This window comes from Nycticebus coucang, chromosome 11, assembly GCF_027406575.1.
Source record: "Nycticebus coucang isolate mNycCou1 chromosome 11, mNycCou1.pri, whole genome shotgun sequence".
NCBI classification, from domain to species: Eukaryota; Metazoa; Chordata; class Mammalia; order Primates; family Lorisidae; genus Nycticebus; species Nycticebus coucang.
In genome coordinates this window covers 50,563,556-50,583,914 of record NC_069790.1, presented here as the reverse complement: position 1 = coordinate 50,583,914, position 20,359 = coordinate 50,563,556, and positions in this window count along the sequence as shown.

The following is a 20,359-nucleotide window of genomic DNA, read 5'->3' as shown; positions in this document are numbered from 1 at the left end:
CCAATACTAGTCACCTTACCCAGAAGAAAAGAAAAATCCTTTTATTATAAGGACATTTACACTGGAATGTTTATCACAGCTCAATTCACAATCACCGAAATGTGGAAACAGCCCAAATGCCCACCAACCCAGGAATGGATTAACAAGCTGTGGTATATGTATGCCATGGAATACTATTCAGCCATTAAAAAGACAGAGACTTTAAATCTTTTGTATTAAGCTGGATGGAGGTGGAACACATTCTTCTTAGCAATGTTTTCCTAGAACGTGGTATGTTCTTCCATTTGTTAGTATCTTCTGCACTTTCTTTTCTTAGAGTTTCATAGTGAGCAAGAATCCAATGTATTCAATTCTAATATGAAGGCAGTAGATTATCTAATACAAGGGGTGGGGTGGGGAATGAAGGATCGGGGAGAGAGGAGGAGAGATCGGGGTGGGAGGCCACTATGTATGACATACCTCTTGGGGGCAGGGAGACACTTTACCTAACAACCACTATCAGTATAACATAATTCTTTGTACCCTCAATGAATCCCAAACAATAAAAAAAAGTGAATCATAAGCAGTTTAAGACATATAAAAGCTAAAAGAATTAACGACAGATTAAACAAGTTACTCCCAACTAAAATCATAATTACCAAAATCACTATTTCTAACACTCCATTCTAAATATGGATCTCCCAAATGACTCTATCAGTAATTTTCAACCATTGTCCTGTGCCACACAGGTGTGTCTTGAGAAGATGTTAGGTGTGCGATGAAAATTTTGAAAGACGATAATTTTTTATGTTTTTTTATTGTTAAATCATAGCTGTGTACATTAGTGCAATCGCCTGTACCCATTCTAAGATGCATCATAGATGTGGCCCCACCCATTACCTTCCCTCCACCAAACCCTCTCCCCTCCCTTCCTTGGCCCTTTCCCCATAGTCTTTGCTATAGTTGGGTTATAGTCTTCATGTGAAAGCTATAATTTAGCTTCATAGTAGGGCTGAGTACATTGGATACTTTTTCTTCCATTCCTGAGATACTTTGCTAAGAAGAATATGTTCCAGCTCCATCCATGTAAACATGAAAGAGGTAAAGTCTCCATCTTTCTTTAAGGCTGCATAGTATTCCATGGTATACATGTACCACAATTTGCTAGTCCATTCATGGGTCGATGGGCACTTGGGCTTCTTCCATGACTTAGCAATTATGAGTTGGGCTGCAATAAACATTCTGGTACAGATGTCTTTGTTATATTGAGACTTTTGGTCTTCTGGGTGTAAACCTAGTAAAGGAATTATAGGATTGAATGGCAGGTCTATTTTTAGGTCTCTAAGTGTTCTCCAAACATCCTTCCAGAAGAAACGTATTAGTGGGCATTCTCACCAGCAGTGTAGAAGTGTGCCCTTTCCTCCACATCTATGCCAACATTTCTGGTTTTGGGATTTTGTTATGTGGGCTACTCTTACTGGGGTTAGGTGATATCTCAGAGTAGTTTTGATTTGCATTTCTCTGATGATTAAGGATGATGAGCTTTTTTTCATGTGTTTGTAGATCTTGCGTCAGTCTTCTTTAGAGAAGTTTCTCTTCAAGTCCCTTGCCCACCCTGAGATGGGGTCATGTGTTCTTTTCTTGTTGATACGTTTGAGTTCTCTGTGGATTCTGGTTATTAGACCTTCATTGGAGGTATAACCTGCAAATATTTTCTCCCATTCTGAGTGCTGTCTTCTTGCTTTATTCACTATGTTCTTGGCTGTGCAGAAGCTTTTTAGTTTGATCAGGTCCCAGTAGTGTATTTTTGATACTGCTTCAATTGCCTGGGGAGTCCTCCTCATAAAATATTCATCCAGGCCGATTCCTTCAGTTTTCCCTGCACTTTCTTCAAGTATTTTTATAGTTTCATGTCTTAAGTTTAAATCTTTTATCCAGTGAGAGTCTATCTTAGTTAATGGTGAAAGGTGTGGGTCCAGTTTCAATCTTCTACAGGTTGCCAGCCAGTTTACCCAGCACCATTTATTAAATAGGGAATCTTTTCCCCACTGAACGTTTTTAATTGGCTTGTCAAAGATCAAATAACGGTAAGTAGCTGGATCCATCTCTTGGTTCTCTATTCTGTTCCAGACATCAACTTCTCTGCTTTTGTGCCAGTACCATGCTGTTTTGATCACTATGGATTTATAGTACAGTCTCAGGTCTGGTAGTGTGATTCCTCCTGCTTTGTTTTTATTGCTCAGTAATGTTTTGGCTATTTGAGGTTTTTTCTGATTCCATATAAAACAAAGTATGATTTTTTCAAGATCTTTAAAGTATGACAATGGAGCTTTAATAGGAATTGCATTAAAATTATATATTGCTTTGGGCAGTATGGACATTTTAACAATGTTGATTCTTCCCAGCCATGAGCATTGTATGTTTTTCCATCTGTTAACATCTTCGGCTATTTCTTTTCTTATAGTTTCATAGTTCTCTTTGTAGAGATCTTTCACGTCCTTTGTTAGGTATACTCCCAAATATTTCATCTTCTTTGGCACTACTGTGAAAGGAATAGAGTCCTTGACTGTTTGTTCAGCTTGGTTATTGTTGGTATATATAAAGGCTACAGATTTATGGGTGTTGATTTTGTAGCCTGAGACATTGCTATATTCATTGATCACTTCTAAAAGTTTTGTAGTAGAATCCCTAGTGTTTTCCATATATACGATCATATCTTCTGCGAAGAGTGAAAGTTTGATCTCTTCTGACCCTATGTGGATACCCTTGATCACCTTTTCTTCCCTAATTGCAATGGCTAAAACTTCCATTACAATGTTAAACAGCAATGGGGACAATGGGCAACCTTGCCTGGTTCCTGATCTGAGTGGAAATGATTTCAATTTAACTCATTCAATACAATATTGGCTGTGGGTTTGCTGTAAATGGCCTCTATTAGTTTAAGAAATGTCCTTTCTATATCAATTTTCTTAAGTGTTCTGATAATGAAGGAATGCTGGATATTATCACAAGCTTTTTCTGCATCAATTGAAAGAATCATATGGTCTTTATTTTTAAGTTTGTTTATGTGTTGAATTACATTTATAGATTCACGTATATTGAACCAGCCTTCAGACCCTGGGATAAATCCGACTTGGTCATGGTGTATAATTTTTTTGATGTGTTGTTGGATTCTGTTTGTTAGGATCTTATTGAGTATTTTAGCATCTATATTCATTAGTGATATTGGTCTATAATTTTCTTTTCTTGTTGGGTCTTTCCCTGGTTTGGGGATCAAGGTGATGTTTGCTTCATAGAATGTGCTGGGTAATATTCCTTCTTTTTCTATATTTTGGAAGAGGTTTAGTAGTATAGGTACTAGTTCTTCTTTAAATGTTTGGTAGAATTCTGGTGTAAAGCCATCTGGTCCTGGGCTTTTCTTTTTAGTGAGATTTTGTATAGTTGATGCTATTTCAGAACTTGATATAGGCCTGTTCAACATTTCTACTTCATTCTGGCTAAGTCTTGGTAGGTGGCGTGCTTCCAGGTATTGGTCGATTTCTTTCAGATTTTCATATTTGTGAGAGTAGAGTTTCTTGTAGTATTAGTTAAGGATTTTTTGAATTTCTGAGGAGTCTGTTGTTATTTCATCATTAGCATTTCTGATTGATGAAATTAGAGATTTTACTCTTTTTTTCCTGGTTAGGTTGGCCAAAGGTTTATCTATTTTATTGATCTTTTCAAAAAAAAACAGCTTTTAGATTTCTTGATCTGTTGTATAGTTCTTTTGTTTTCAATTTCATTTAATTCTGCTCTGGTTTTGGTTATTTCTTTTCTTCTGCTGTGTTTGGGGTTGATGTGTTCTTCTTTCTCCAGTTGTTTGAGATGTTCCATTAAGTTATTAATTCTTCTCTTTCCATTTTCTTTTTCTTTTTTTTTTTTGCCAGAGTAATATTTCTTTATTCTGTTTTTTTTTTTTTTTTTTTAAGTTGGGGATTCATTGAGGGTACAATAAGCCAGGTTACACTGATTGCAATTGTTAGGTAAAGTCCCTCTTGCAATCATGTCTTGCCCCCAGAAAGTGTGACACACACCAAGTCCCCACCCCCCTCCCTCCTTCCCTCTTTCTCCTTTGCCCCCCAAAACCTTAATTGTCATTAATTGTCCTCATATCAAAATTGAGTACATAGGATTCATGCTTCTCCATTCTTGTGATGCTTGACAAAGAATAATGTCTTCCACTTCCATCCAGGTTAATACAAAGGATGTAAAGTCTCCATTTTTCTTGAGGAAGGCTTGCAGTGCTATAAATTTCCCTCTTAAGACTACCTTTGCAGTATCCCAGAGGTTCTGGTAATTCATGTCTTGATTGTTGTTTTGTTCCAAAAATATGGTGATTTCCTTCTTAATCTCGTCTATAACCCATGTATCCTTCAGCATAAGGTTGTTTAGCTTCCATGTTTTTGTATGGGTACGCAGGTTCCTGCTGTTATTTAGTTTAACTTTTATTCCATGATGGTCTGAGAAGATGCAAGGAATAATTTCTATCTTTTTACATTTGCTGATGTTAGATTTGTGGCGTAGGATGTGGTTGATTTTGGAGTATGTTCCGTGGGCTGATGAGAAGAATGTGTATTCAGTTTTTTTGGGATGAAATGTTCTGTAGATGTCTGTTAAGTCCAGATGTTGAATGGTTGAGTTTAAATCTAAAATTTCTTTGCTTAGCTTCTTTTTGTAGGATCTATCCGGGACTGCTAAAGGGGTATTAAAATCTCCAACTACTATGGAAGTGGAGGAAATTGAGTTGCTCATGTCTGTTAGAGTTTCTCTTATAAATTGAGGTACGTTGTGGTTGGGTGCATAAATATTAATAATTGGGATCTCATCATATTGAGTATTACCTTTAACAAATATGAAGTGTCCATCTTTATCCTTAATTATTTTGGTTGGTTTAAAGCCTATTGCATCTGCGAACAGGATTGCAATGCCTGCTTTTTTCTGCTTTCCATTTGCCTGGAATATAGATGACCATCCCTTCACCTTGAGTCTATATCTGTCTTTTAATGTAAGATGCAATTCTTGGATGCAGCAGATATTGGCTTGAGTTTTTGTATCTAGTCCACCAACCTATGCCTCTTTAGAGGACAATTTAAAACATTCACGTTAATTGAGATTATTGATTACCCTTTTGAGAGACCGGTGGACATTTTTAAAGCTTTTGAGACTGTGGATGTTGGAATTTGATCAAAAATTTTTTGGGTGGGTTTACTTTTGTGGTGGAGAATTATGCTGGTCTTTATGGAGGATAGGTCTAAGAATGTCCTGGAGAGCTGGTTTAGTTGTGGCAAATTTCTTCAACATGTGAATGTTGTTGAAGTATTTAACTTCTCCATCATAAATGAAGCTCATTTTAGCTGGGTACAGGATCCTATGTTGAAAGTTATTTTGTTTTAGGAGATTAAAAGTCGATGACCATCCTCTTCTAGCTTGAAAGATTTCAGCAGAGAGATCTGCAGTTATTCTGATATTCTTCCCCTTGTAGGTAATGGTTTTCTTTCGTCTGGCAGCTTTCAGAATTTTCTCCTTCATATTAACTTTAGTGAAATTGATTATGATGTGTCTGGGGGATTTCTTATTTGGGTTGAGTCATGCTGGAGTTCTGAAACTGTCTGCTATCTGAATTTCGGAATCTCTTGGCATGTCTGGAAAGTTCTCCTTCATAATCATGGAGAAGAGACTCTGCCTTGTGAAGCCACTTCGTCACTTTCAGGGATCCCTATAAGACGAATATTGGTTTTCTTCAAATTATCCGAGAGCTCTCTGAGAGAGTGGTCTGTTTTTGCTCTCCATTTTTCTTCTTCTTTGAGGGTTTGGGAGCGTTTGAAAGCTTTGTCTTCAATGTCAGAAATCCTTTCTTCTGCTTGCTCCATTCTGTTACTGAGAGATTCTACTGTGTTTCTCAGGTCTTTGAGGGATGCAACTTCTTGTCTCAATGTGTTGAAATCTTTGGTCATTTGGTCTTTGAATCCATTGAATTCTTGAGATAAGTTTTGGAATTCTAATTCTATCTTATTTGCTATCCAGATCCTGAATTCAATTTCTGACATCTCAGCCATTTGTTTGTGCATGGGATCTTGTGCTGTTTCTGCCCCATTGATCCTTGGGGGAGTTGATCTACTCTGATTATTCATATTGCCAGAGTTTTTCTGTTGATTTCGCCTCACGATTATTTTTCACCATTGCCTCTGGCTGTCCTCAGAGTTGGGGAGCTGTCTCTCCAAGATTAGACCCCAGCGGGATCACTCTATTGTTGCTTTATCTTTGTATGTAGTGACCCTGTGTAGTTCTTCTGGGGCTGCTCTAGCTAGGGAGTTCTGGTTGTGGAAGCAGATCCGGTTTGTGACACACCCGGATCCAGCAACAGGGCTGGGGGTGGTGCGCACGGTTCAGGGAGTGCCAGGCACCCAGTGACTTTGGCACAGAGAGTCCAAGGCTCCAGTAGTCTCTGGCCAGGAGAAGAGCTCTTTGCAGAGGCGGGGAGGGCTCCAAAGGGCATGCAGCTACCAGAGTCCCTGTTCAGATGAACGGGCTAGTGTGGAAGCTGGGAGGACACAGGAGGGAGGACGCAGGTTTGCGTGGCTCCTGCATTTCCTGGTCAGGGAATGTGGAGGCCCGGTGGGTGTGGGTCACTGGTCGGGGATCGCTGCACAGCTCTTATGGAGGTCTGGGTGTGGCAAGCCCAGGAGTTTGAGGTTGCTATAAGCTGTGATGTCACAGCACTCTACCCGGGGCAACAGCCCAAGGCTCCAGTGTGCCAAAACCGTCTCATTCTGCCCCTAAGGATTAAGGCTGTAAGGCAGCTCAGTCCCCACCTTTAGGCTGATCAGTCAGTAGGTTACTTTGACCCATCCAATCCTTGCTCTAAGACCCTGAGGGCGGAGCTTGCCGGGGCAGTTCTTTTACAATGGCTTCCTGGGCCCAGCTCAGTGGCTCAATCTGGGGCCCCAGATAATGCTCAAATTTCTCCATACTCCTGCTCAACCTCTCCCCAAGGCAGTTCAACTGAGTGCCAAGTCCAAGAACACCGAAACAGTTCACAGGTAAGGCCTTTCCGGTTTGTAGTCACTGCTGCTTATACTTATGGTTGCTGGCGTGATTAGGTCAATCGAACACATACAACCACTTGCCAGTTTTCCACTGTTTTTGTCCTCCTCTTGGGGTCCAGAAGTCCCTTGCTGGCTCCCTGTATCCTCAAAGGGATGATTATAGGCAGATCCCACTGGCCAGAGATGCTTGTAGTCTTGTCTCCCCAGACTCACTGTTCCCAGTTGCAGGGAAGCTGTTACTCGGCCCTGAAAGATAATTAATTAAATTTTTTTAAAAGAAGCTCAAAGCACAGTAAATATATTCATTTTTTATTCTTTTTTATCAACATAATTTAAGTGAATCACAGAATTTTGACTATAGGTTCAAGTGTCCCATGAGATTAAAAAATGCTCTAAATGCTCACTGCTCTAAATTACTTCAGTAACAAGAGCTGCACTTTTCACATTTGGTGGGACAAATCACATATCACAAATCACAAATCAAATGTACCCAACATATTTAAAAACGCAAGTTTACTTCTATGCTTACCTTATTTATCCTGTTAACAGTTGACAAAAAAACAGAAGATGGAGGGGTAAGAATAAATTGTCAGAAATCCTGGGGAAATGCGAGTGTATTAAAACCAGAGAGCTTTCTTCACAATTTTCTGCAGGAAATTTTCTTAGGTACGAATTTGCTTCTTTATTGGCTTATTGTTGTTCAATGTCCGTAAGCCCAAGCGCCATTTGTTTACAGAATACCTCTCACTAGCACACTATCCACCATAGTCTCAGACACTTTTTGGACCATCTTAATTATATAATCATATGTGCACTGTTTGATAATTACATGTGAATTGTCTTCTTCTAGTTGTACTTTCCAAATTTTTGTGATCTGTTTTCTTTTTTATTAAAAGCCTGGGTATCTTATAATATGGAAAACAAGAACATAACAACTTTCAGAACATCATTAGTTAATATGAGTGTTTACAAGAAATCAAAACATTTAGTAGCCTATTGCCCTTATATATATAATAAAGGAATAAAGTTGCACTTGGAAAAAAAGGATAAATCTGTGATTTTATTTTTTTTAGTGTCTCAATCATGAGAAGAAAATGCTAGTTATAAAATATGAGGATCCCATACTGATATTTCATTTGTAAGCATGATTATAATTTGCAGAAAGTAATGCAATTCGTTAAAGCTCATGTAGTTTCCATTCTCCCTTCCCTCCAATGATTGGTAGGAAACCAGGAGCTAAGGCTAAGAATTTTTAAGTGTTCACATTTCCTTGCTTTTCTGAAAGACTGTATAAGCATGAAATTGTATTCTGGTTCTTTTAGAAAAAAATGCTATTCTATCATTATAGGTTCATTAGTAGAAGGTACATCAGATTTGTATAATAAATAATTTTGACAAATTTTTTTGTCAATCTTTCATTTGAGTAAAAATATCATACAAAAACTGTGTATATAATATGTCTGCAAAGTGGAACTTTACATTATTTGAACATGGCAGTGTTCACAGATTTAGTAGGTTGTTTTTATTAATATCCTTGGTCCATTCTTATCTGTCCTATGTAGCTCATTCTTCAAACATGTGGATAATTTTTTAAGCATACAGAAGCATTAGTATTCAGTATCATTCAGCAGAATTCATCAGTTAAACAGACAAAACCTTGTATTTATGTGCCTAGAGAATGACGATTCATGGTGGCTTTTAAAGGCTTCTCTTACATAGCCATCAATCAAAGTGACAGCGTTCTTTAGATTAACTTTGGATTCTCCAGCACAAATTAATTAATCTGTCTAGTACTTCCTATCTCACTGTTTCAATCAGGCAGCAAATAAAGCCAATCAAGATTTCAATTTTTTGCTGATTAGCCAATAAACTGTGACAGTGGACTTGTGGCAGAACTTCTGGGACTCTCATAGAAGCTTATTTATAGATGTAGCAATGCTGTGATCAGTCTCTAAACCACAAATAAGTAGAACATTGCTTCTTCCCACTTACCTTTAGCAAGGCAATGAGCCTTTTTAGGTAGAAATAAAACTGTTAAAACAACCGATAAAGCCAGGATACTCTCTTTGAGGTTAGGGCAATTTGGTAATGCTGCTGCTTTTCTAGCATCAGATTGTGAAAATGCCACACAATTTCAGAATTTAAAACATTCCTTTTGTTCAAATGAACTATGCACGCTAGAACTGTTGCTATTTCCATATTGTCAGGAATCCTTACAGAAAAGCACCCTCTATACCTAAAAAACATTAATTGCTACTTTCTAAACATTTCTGAAATGATAGATTATACAGCATGTATTAAAATTAATCAAGTCCATGTTCTGTCTTCAATAAATCCTCCTAAGAGAATCAACACAACTAGGGCAAAGGATATGAACTGGGAGTCAGAAACCTAGGATTAGTCTGCATTTTGCTAGTAAGAAGCTGTATGTGCTTAAGAATTATTTAATTTTCACATGCTTTGATTTTCTCTTAAGATTGTAGACTAAATAACTCGTAAGATTAGATGACTTAGTCAGACAAAGTAGTGTCTTTTTTCTTACCAAGACTGCATCTGGACAATTTCTCCTTTTTTTCTTTCTACCACTTTCACTTTTTGAAGTTTGCCTAAATATCAGGTATCTCGTGGACTTGAGGCTGAGCAGTAAGTAAATGGAAAAGGAGGTCAGTGATATTTTGGTCCCCTATGATATGTTGCTTTCCATTTCTTCACCTCTTTCCTGGGTGGGGAGAGAAAAATGAAAGGATCCTGCCCCTCAAAGTGTGTGCTGTCTGCTGGAATAGACACCATCTCTTCTTTCTGGTGCAATCTATCCCTCCAGATAGTCTGACCTAAGCCATCTAATCCTCAAGCCATTCCACTTCACTTCTTAAAAATTTTAGCTCCTTGATAACAATCTTTATTTTAATGCCTCAGTCTCCCAACTTGGAAAGTGATCTGACAGTACCCTGGCTTTTTCATTCCTAAATGTCCTAATGGCATTTTCCTGTATTCCCATTAGCCAGCCATAACAGTTTTCCAACAGAGAGTGAATCACTCCTGAAATCTCTACTTGAAATATTTACTATGTTACCTCCGATTCTTCCAGATAATGCATTCTAATTCTTTAACTTCGCAAGAATATTCATTTGAATCTGTGTGCAACATTATGACCACAGCCTTGAAATTCCCTTGTCTTCAATCTCCTATTGATAATTCCTGCAAAATTTCAATCATGCATTTTATTTACATTCATAGATTTTATGTGATCCTTTCACATCACTGAAAACTACTTTTTGCACTTAAACTAAAATTACTTTTTTCACTTTCTGCAATACGAATCAATTCCTTCTGTCACACCTCACTTTTCTACGTAACGATCCAGTGAGAAAACGTAAGCCAGAAATGTGAAAATCTCTTATCTTTTCACCAACAAATCTATCTTTTCCTCTGCAAAAGTCTCCAACTTCTTTTTTGCCTAGTTATTAAAAAAGTATTCCTACTCATATCAAATTCCATTCTCTCCCTTTCTGTCCTATGCCAAATTCCCTTACTTTTCTAAACATATTTTGTATTTTTGATGGGTTTTCAAATTCCTGAATAAGAAATCTACTTCTTCTTCAGCTAGTAGCTCCATTGATACCCACAAATTCTCTACAGTATTTTATTTTGTAAAATCAAAGAAAATTTTTAAAAAGTTGAATGCACTCTTTCATCAACAAACATGTTTATCTCCTACACAATTTTCCTTTTAAATCTTGCTATTTACAAATTTCTTTCTCAAGTCTTTGATCCATTCTAGTCTCTTTGAAAAATAGTTACATGCCAATCTTTTAATCACTCTTAAATCATTAAATATTTCTATTTTGTTGAATCCAAATGACACTTTTCTATTTCCATCCTACTCATCATCTAAGCAGCTCTACGTCTTATATCCAAGTTTTAATTTGTAGAAGCCATGGAAATATGCCACTTAACTCTTCTTTCAAGAAAGAAATTACATTTGGCTTTAAGAGTAAAATTAGCTTACAGTCATCAGCTTCACTGCTTCCAAGATCTGCTTCAATTTTCATGCCCAGACAATTTGTTCCCAGGCAGCTCCTAGCCAATGACTATGTTGGTACCAGCCCAGGCAAAGGTACCAGAGTCTAGCCATTTCTGTCAAATTGACAACTTTTCATACAGGCAATTCATTCTCTATCACAAGATAATTTTTTCCTTTGTATCACTAATAGCAAAGTATGATTGTTTTATTTCTTTTGTTATTTTATTATACTTATGTTTTTAATCTGTCTCCTAACTGGAAAGCAGGTACCATTGATGGTATAGCTCTTGTAAGGTTTGAAAGAATCCTCAAATTTTAACACAGCTAATATGTTCTAAATAAATTTTTATTGAATTGATGAATGGATTAAAAATGAATAAATGCTGCAATGTTAATGTAGCCCCTTTCAAAAATTAGTTTTTAAGTTCTCCTAAATTTTAATATCTACTATAGTTGTGATAAAATAATTACAACCGATACAGGTGATAATCATCCTGATATTACCTTCAGTTTGCATTCATTTTATTTTAATGTTTTTCAAAATTTACTTCTGCTTTGCTTTATTTAGTTCAAATAATAGAATTTTAAAAGTTTTCAAGATTTATGTCTAGTTTACATAGAATATACCGAAGAGTGTCAAGTGAGTATAAAAATCAGTCACATTGTCAACTTTGTCAACCAACTTAAAATGATCTCTTCTTCCTTTTAGTTCTCTTTAAATGACTAATTAATCACACACATATACACACACACACATGAGTTTTGCCTCTATCATAATACAGCTTAATAAACTTAGAAAAACCTGATTTTGAAAATATCACAACTATGTAGAAACAGCGGGGAGCAAACAGAATCACATGGGTGTGCATATGTGTATGTGCATGTGCATATGTGCCTATGTGTGTGTGCATAGCAGTGCTTTCTTTACTTGATCAAGTTACTGATAATATACCTGTATAGTCTTTTTCTATAAAAAAAACTGCAGGTAATATATAAAGACAAATAAAAACACAGAGAAAATAAATTTGCTACTAAATGTAATACAAGACAAATATTGTTGTGTTCAAATGACAGCAAAAAATGATTTCAAGTTAAATTAGATTACTAAATACAATGTAAAAGCCTAATGGTAAATTAGAGAAACTCCAGAAAATAAATCTATACTGTAGTGAGATATAACTGAGAACATATACTTTTGCATTAAGATTTTACTTCTAAAGTTTTTTTGGAATGTGTTAACTGGCTTTCTAAAATAAAATTCAAATTTAATTATTTCCATTTCCTCAGATACAAATCCAAAAGAGTGCAGCACATGATTAAAATCTTTCATTATCAATCACTTCTCAATAAAATTGATAAGATAAGTCATGTTAAAATTTTCTAGGTATTGAAAAGTACATTGCGGTTGAAACATGTAATATTTAATTTAACTCAAATTAAGATATTACATAAACCATATTACAAGTACAGTTGTTACAAATTAAGAAGACTGATACTTCCTTTTAGAAATTACTGAGAAATATCTTCAGGAAAACATAAGGAAAGAATCCATACATTTCCTGGTATATTTAATTGAAATTTGAGTACTTAGAAAGTGGAGTCTGTTGACAATTCTCCCAGGTAGCCAATTGTGAGTCTTAAGTCTGTTTGAAATTACCTTGCTCCAGTCATTCAGTTTGTGTGATCTTGTGATTATAAATGAGTAAACCCCACAAGATTTTGTTCAGCTTGATTAAGTGTCTCCAGAACAGCAGTGGTTTGATGTGAGGTATAATTAACAGGCAGATAAAGACTAATGCATGTCCTCAAATCACTATAGAGCTGTGAGTTTTGTTCCCTCAGAAAACAGATATTGGCAAAAAAGTAAATTTTAAATGTTTTCACAACAAAAAATAAGTAGGTGAGTTGATGGATATGTTAATTAGCTTGGTTCAATCTTTCTGCAACATATACATATATCAAAACATGACATCATGTCCTGTAAGTAAATATCATTATTATTTCTCAATTAAAAAAAAAACAGATATTTCATAATGAAATATCAACCAAAGACCAACACATTCACATCAATATTCTTGTATAGCTTTATGAATCACTAAACTCATGATAGCCTACAGGAAAATTACTTGATTCTGATGCAAGTAATCAGAAGTTTCCTTTCATCTCACTTTTTCCATAGCTATATACACAAGTAAAAATTGTGTATATTTAGTGTGCATAAAATGTAATATTTTGGAATATGTATATATAACGATTACTAAATCAAACTAATTAACATGTTCATCATCTGGCATAGTTACCTTCTTTGTATGTGTATTCCACTTTTAAAAAAGAGAATCTTCATTTACAAACATCAAATTCTTAAGAAATAAAGCACATTATCCATAATCATGCATTGCACATCTATAGCACTGAGTCAGAATTTAGGCCTAATATAATTCAAAGTCAAGATGAGAAGACTGTTGGATAGATAAGTTTGTATATATTTTGTGATCAATATAGTTTTATTTGCACAACATAGCTTATATAAGAGTACAATTCAAGAGAGGGATTGAAAACATCTTAGCTAAATCCAAATTCTTAACTAAATATTATTTAACATATTTCAAATTAAAATATCTGGACATTCAATTGAAAATAATATTGAGATTAAAAATCAAACTTTTCTTTTCTTGCTATATAGTAGACCAAAAATTTCTCCCACTAGAAGACACATAAAACTATATATATAATTTTAAAATTATGTATTAATATATAAATATTTACAAAATAATATTGAAATTATATAGAATCATATGTAATTTATATAATATATATAATTTTAGCTATCTGTGATATATAAGCCTCAAAATAAATAAGGTACATTTTCTCATTAAAAAAAAAATCCCCCATGCAACAACCTTTAATTTGATGTGGACCACATTGACAGCACCTTTTACTTGTCAGATTTTAGTTCTAGAGAACAAAATCCACATTAGCTAGTTACAGTCAAAAGTGATTTTTTTTCAGATATTTAATGACTTATAGAATGTGTCTTTGAGCTAAAGAAACAGACTATTATTTAAACCTCCCTGTTATACCACAATGAAGAATTGACATGCCAAGGTATCATTAGACCTTACTACTATAGAAAAAATTTAGAATCAAGAACCTGTGTACAAATTTTGGAAACAATTTTAAAGCTGCTAATTCTAACAACTACTGTCCTCTTTTCCCACAGGAGTGACTTCCAAATTCAGTTTTAAACTACTGCATCTAGTTTTAAAATGTACATCACAATCCAGAAACTTTGTATCAAGAGATGATCACTACCGAAGATCCAGAAGGAAGTTGAAATGGATTTTTCAGTATCCCAATCTAGGTATTGACAGCATATTTCAATTTGCTTGGCAGAAGTAGGGACCTTCTTTTGAGAAAAATGTCTCTTGTGGAAACCCAAACTACAAATTATTTCCAATGATACAGTTCTAATAACTCTTACTGCTCTTAAGAAAAATCCAAAATATGCAAGAAAACAAAACAGTAGGAGCAAAATGGGCTAAAACAATAAATAACAAACTGAACCATCAACAATTATAAATATCAGTTATCAGACATGATATGATACATTATCATAGTTACAAAGTAACTCTGCCTAGTGTAGTTAGATTAATAAAAAGACAGAATAAAATCCATTAAGCAGGAAGGAGTCAATAGTCCTTCAAAAATAAGCTGTGATTTAATTCCACTTTCTCTAAGATAATGATGGTTACTAATCTAAATCTCTATCTCCAATCTTAAAAAAAATTTTGATTAACAAGGACAAGTATAAATATCCATACTGATGCACTCATGTGTCCCCACACAGTGTCCCCAAAGTTGCCATATATAGCAAGAAATTTCAGGACAACAGATATCTTGGAATGTGTTCATCATGAGAAGCAGAGAAGACTTCACGTGTGTGTTAGAGATAGAACCTCCCTCTTGCTAAGGCTGGCCTTGAACTCATGAGCCCAAGCAATCCACCCATCTTGGCCTACCAGAGTGCTAGGATTACAAGGGTGAGCCATTGTGCCCACTCTACACATTTTAAGAAAGTAGTGCTTGTAGTAATAAAATTATTACACTCAACATACAAGTATACCAGTAACAAAAGATGAATACAAGTCACCTTTGAGCACCCCTCATAATTGCAGAAGTCAAATGTGACTTGAGAATTACAATTTTAATACAGTTCTTTTTTCTTGATGGGGTTTCCAGCACATGTAGAACTAGAAATTACCAAAATATTTTTTTCATGATTTCAACTAAGGTAGAGAGTAATTTGGAGCATCTAGACTGGGATATAGTTCTGAATAGATTGAGCATGAGCATGCAAGAACAGGCTATCATTTCTTCAACATTTTCTTGAATATTTATTTACATTGTACATAAATTAGATTTGTATATAATTTAGATTCAAAACATTAATCCTTTATTGGGTGGACTACTATTTAGATACTACAATCTTTAAATACATTATTTAAAAAATTACTTAAAAAATAATCTTGAAATAGATTATTTAAAAAAAATTATTTAAAAAAGTAATTCCCAAATATTTTTTAAAAAATTATTTAAACAATAAACTTGAAATAGATTATTTAAAAAATTAAATGTTATTTAAAAAATACCCTTGAAATAGATTATTTTAAAAATTATTAAATAATAATTATTTAAAAAATTAAATAAATTATTTTAAAAAATCTTGAAATAGATTATTTTAAAAAAATTATATAAAAAATAATTGCCAAATATTTTATGTACATCAAATTAAGTCATTTGCTCTATCATTTTGTCAAGCATATTGTTATAATGTACTTAAGATACACATGCTCATGGTTTACTATTTTATTAGTTACTTATTTCTTATAATATTGCTATAAACCATGATGTACCAATTAGCCAGGGTTTCTCAAATATTAGAGGTAAAGAAGAGAGGAAATGCAAAACACTGGAAGAACATACCATGCTCTTGGGTGGGAGGAATCAACATTGTTTAAATGTTTATCCCCCCTCCCCAAACAATCTACAAATTTAATGCAATCCCCATTAAAATACCAACATCATACTTTGATGAATTCAAAAAAATAGTTCTACATTTTTATTATATATCCTGTAATAAAAACAAGTCTGGAAGCATCACTCTACCAGATATAATGGTATATTACAAGTCCACAATGATCAAAACAGCATGATATTGGCTCAAAAATAAAGACACGTATCTATGGAACAGAATAGAAAACCTGGAGATGAAACCACCCTCATATTGCCAACTGATTTTTTGATATAACCAAACAAAAGCAGACACTGGGGAAAACAATCCCTAGTCAATAAATGTCTCTGGGAAAACTGGTTAACCACATGTAAAAGAATAAAACTGGACCTGCATTTACTATCACTTACAAAAATTGACTCACAATGGATAAAATATTTAAATCTAAGGTACAAAAATGATAAAAACCTTAGAATAAAGCATGGGAATACTTCTAGATGATATCAGCCTGAAGTAGGATTTTATGAAGAAGACCCCGGTGGCAATTATAACACCATAAATAAATAAATGGAACCTAATTCAGCTAAAAACTTCTGCACTTCTAAGAGCACAACACTTAAAGCAAATGACAACTTTCAGAGTGGAGAAAGATAATTGCATATTATGAACTTGACAAAGGGTTGATAACTAGAATATACAGAGAACTCACATTAATCAACAAAATAGGACAAACATTCCCATCTATCACTGGGCAAAAGGCATGAGTAGAACATTTTCTGAGGAAGACAGACAATTGGCCAAAAAATACAAGAAAAATTCCCATCATACTTAATCAGAAGAAAAATGCAAATCAAAACCACCCTGAGATATCAACTAACCCCCGAGGAAATAGCCCTTCAAAAAGTCTCAGGGCTACAGATGCAGGCATGGTAGTGGAGAGAAGGGAACACTTTTACATTGTTGGTGGGATTACAAACTAATATAGCCTCTTTGTAATAAAGTTTGAAGAATCCTCAAACACTCAAATTAGAACTTCCATTTGAGCCCACAATCCCATTAATAGGTGTCTACCCAGGAGAAAAAAAAAAATCATTTTATCTTAAGGACATTTGCACTAGATTGTTTATTGCAGCTTAATTTATGATCTCCAAGATGTGGAATCAGCCCAATAGCCCATGAACCCATAAATGGATTAATAAACTGTGGCTTATGTATACCATGGAATACTTTTCTGCTATAAAAAATATGGAGCCTTTGTATTTTTGTATTAACCTGGATGGAGTTGGATAATATTCTTCTTAGTAAACTTTCACAAGAATGGAAAAACAAATATATGATGTATTCAATATTAACATGAAGCCAGTAGATGAACAAATATATGCACACACTAGAGAAAAATACAATTAAATTTAAATTGGGGGAAGGTGAAAGAAGGGAGAGATAAAGGGAAGGAGGCAAGGAAATTGGTGTGCTCTCACCTAATAGTCACAATGTAAGGGTACATGGCTTACCTCCTGGGAGAGGGGAACAACTGCAACAGGAACTTTACACAACAAATGCAAATAATGTAACCTAACCAAGTATACCCTCATATTATTCTGAATTTTTTTTTAAATAAAGAAATACTAAATGCCAAGTGGTTGGGGGAAATACTAAGAAAAATCTTTCTCTTCACTTTGTCATAGAGACTATGAAGAATTCTGGAATATTCCTCTGTATAATAAGAATAGCTTTTATTAAATCTTAAAGAAATAACACAAGAGTTTTACTAGCGTCTCCACATATTTGGTTCTACATTGGTATATTTGCTGGCATGGCAACATGTTATTATTTTATTACTAAATTATATTGCTTCAATTTTTATTAAAACTTAACTTTTTTAGTCTATAGAAAAATCTCTAAAGGATAAGTCTTGATCCCATTTTGAACTCTTAACAGAGCATTCTTATTTGAAATATCAAGGCCAATTTTGAAGTTGTGCAAGCCATATTGAAATATCTTCCTAATATTGAATCATACATTCTTATTATTTTAAATAACAGATAATTAACTATAAAAAAAATTGGTGGAGAGCTTCTTTCTTTCAGAAAGGTTCATATTCAGTATTCTACCTAATGAAATATTTGAGAAGCAAGAAAAGAAATTCTTCTCCTGAGTAGAAGATAATGTTGGCAGCACACCAACGGTACCACGAGAACAACTAAAAATTTATATGATTACAAAACTATCAAAGGCATCAGAAAGCTGACAATCTTAGTGACTTCATGCCAACCAAATATTTTAAGTAAAATAAAAAGAACACTAATTATAAAAGAAAACTTTGATAAATAACTTTTTAAATTTAAAATTTTCTAAACAGGGATCCACATAATAAGCACAATATTAAAGAAACATACATATGTGTGTATGCACACACGAACATATATAAGGGAATTTTGTCTAGAGAACATAAAATATTGCTAAAACTCAATTATAAAAATAAAAACAACCTCTTGAAAAATGGTTTAAGATTTAAATAAGCACCTCAACCAACGAATCTACAAATGGCAAAAAAGCATATGAAAAGACATTTAACATTGTTACTATTTATCAGATAGATAGTTATTAAAGCACAATAAGATACTACTGCATTGTCACTAGAATCACTGAAATATGTAAGACTTACAATGCAACAATTGGTGAGGATTTGAAGCAACTGGAACTCCTTTGTGTTTCTACTAGAAACCTAAATGATAAAATCACTTTGAAAAATAGTATGACAGATTTTTATATGATTCAATATTGACCCAGCAATTCTAGTTCTAGTTATTTACCCACATGAAATAAAAAAAAGACAAAAAAGTGGAAAATTCTAAACACATTTTTACTTAATTTATCCAGTGATATGTAAAATAGCAAATTAACTCCAGATATTTTGCATAAATGTGAATGGTAAATCAATGAGCTCTTGTAAAAAAAACATAGCAGAATATTTTTATGGTCTTGACATAGAAAAAAATATATATATTTTAATATCCAAAGGGATTATAGCTGGGCATTGTGGCAGGTGCCTGTACTCTGAGGCTGGGAGGCTGAGGCAAGCAAATCGCTTAAGCCAAAGTGTAGAGGTTGCTGTAAGCTGTAATGCCATGGCACTGTACCCAGGGAGATAGCTTGAGACTCTGTCTCAAAAAAATAAGTCAATAAAAATAATAAATAAATAAATAACAAAATCAGATTACATTAGGGTCATGGCATCAATAACAGTGAGAAAAGAACACTGACACTGTGTGTGTGTAGGGGTGTTATCACATGTACATGTTAGTAAGGACTCTCATTCAGAGTAACTTCTAGAAATATGCCATAAATCAATAAGGAAGATAGATAATTTTACCATAATCTGAGCAAAATAATAGACAGGCATCACACACCCATGCAAAAGATATTCAAAAGGACAATGAATATATAGAAAGAAAGTCTGTGTTTATTAGTCATCAGGAAAATAAAAATTAAATCACAGTGAGTTACCACTGATTAATCATCATAATGGCTAAAATTAAAGCAGTAAAATAGTAAGTTGTTCAGGATATAGAACTGGAACTGTCATATATTGTTCTTGATAATGTTTGAATACACACACAAATGTGTGTGTGTATAAGTACATATAAAACAATTTCATGCAGTGACACACATCTGTATTTCATATATACCCAAAGAACATACACATCTATCAAACAAAAGATATGTACAGAAATATTCATAAGCATGCTATTTATAATAACCAAAGTCTGGGTACAACACACACATCCATCACCAGTAGCACAGATAAAGTGTTGCAAATTCAAAAATGGAAGAGTAGACTATAGCAATAAAAATGAACATATCACAGCTATAGGCAATAATACGTTTAAATGTAAGGACACAGAAACAATATAATGCAAATTGTAAAATTTCATATTCATAAAGTTCAAAGACAGGTAAAACTAATCTGAGGTTTTAGAAATGAGAATAGTAGATATTTTGAGAAGTAACTGTTAAGGGATAATGAGGGAGGCAATGGAGATGCTTCCATGATTCTGCTTCCATGATTAACTCTTTTTCTTTCAAGTTTCCCCACACAGCATTGACAAGGTTCTGCTTCTTAATCTGGATTTTTAGACAAGTGTGTTGTACTTTGTGAAAACTTATCAAGCTATGTACTTATGACATATGTATTTTTTCTATCTATATTCTATATTTAATCATTTTGAAAAGAATAAGAACACAGTTTAGTTAAAAAAA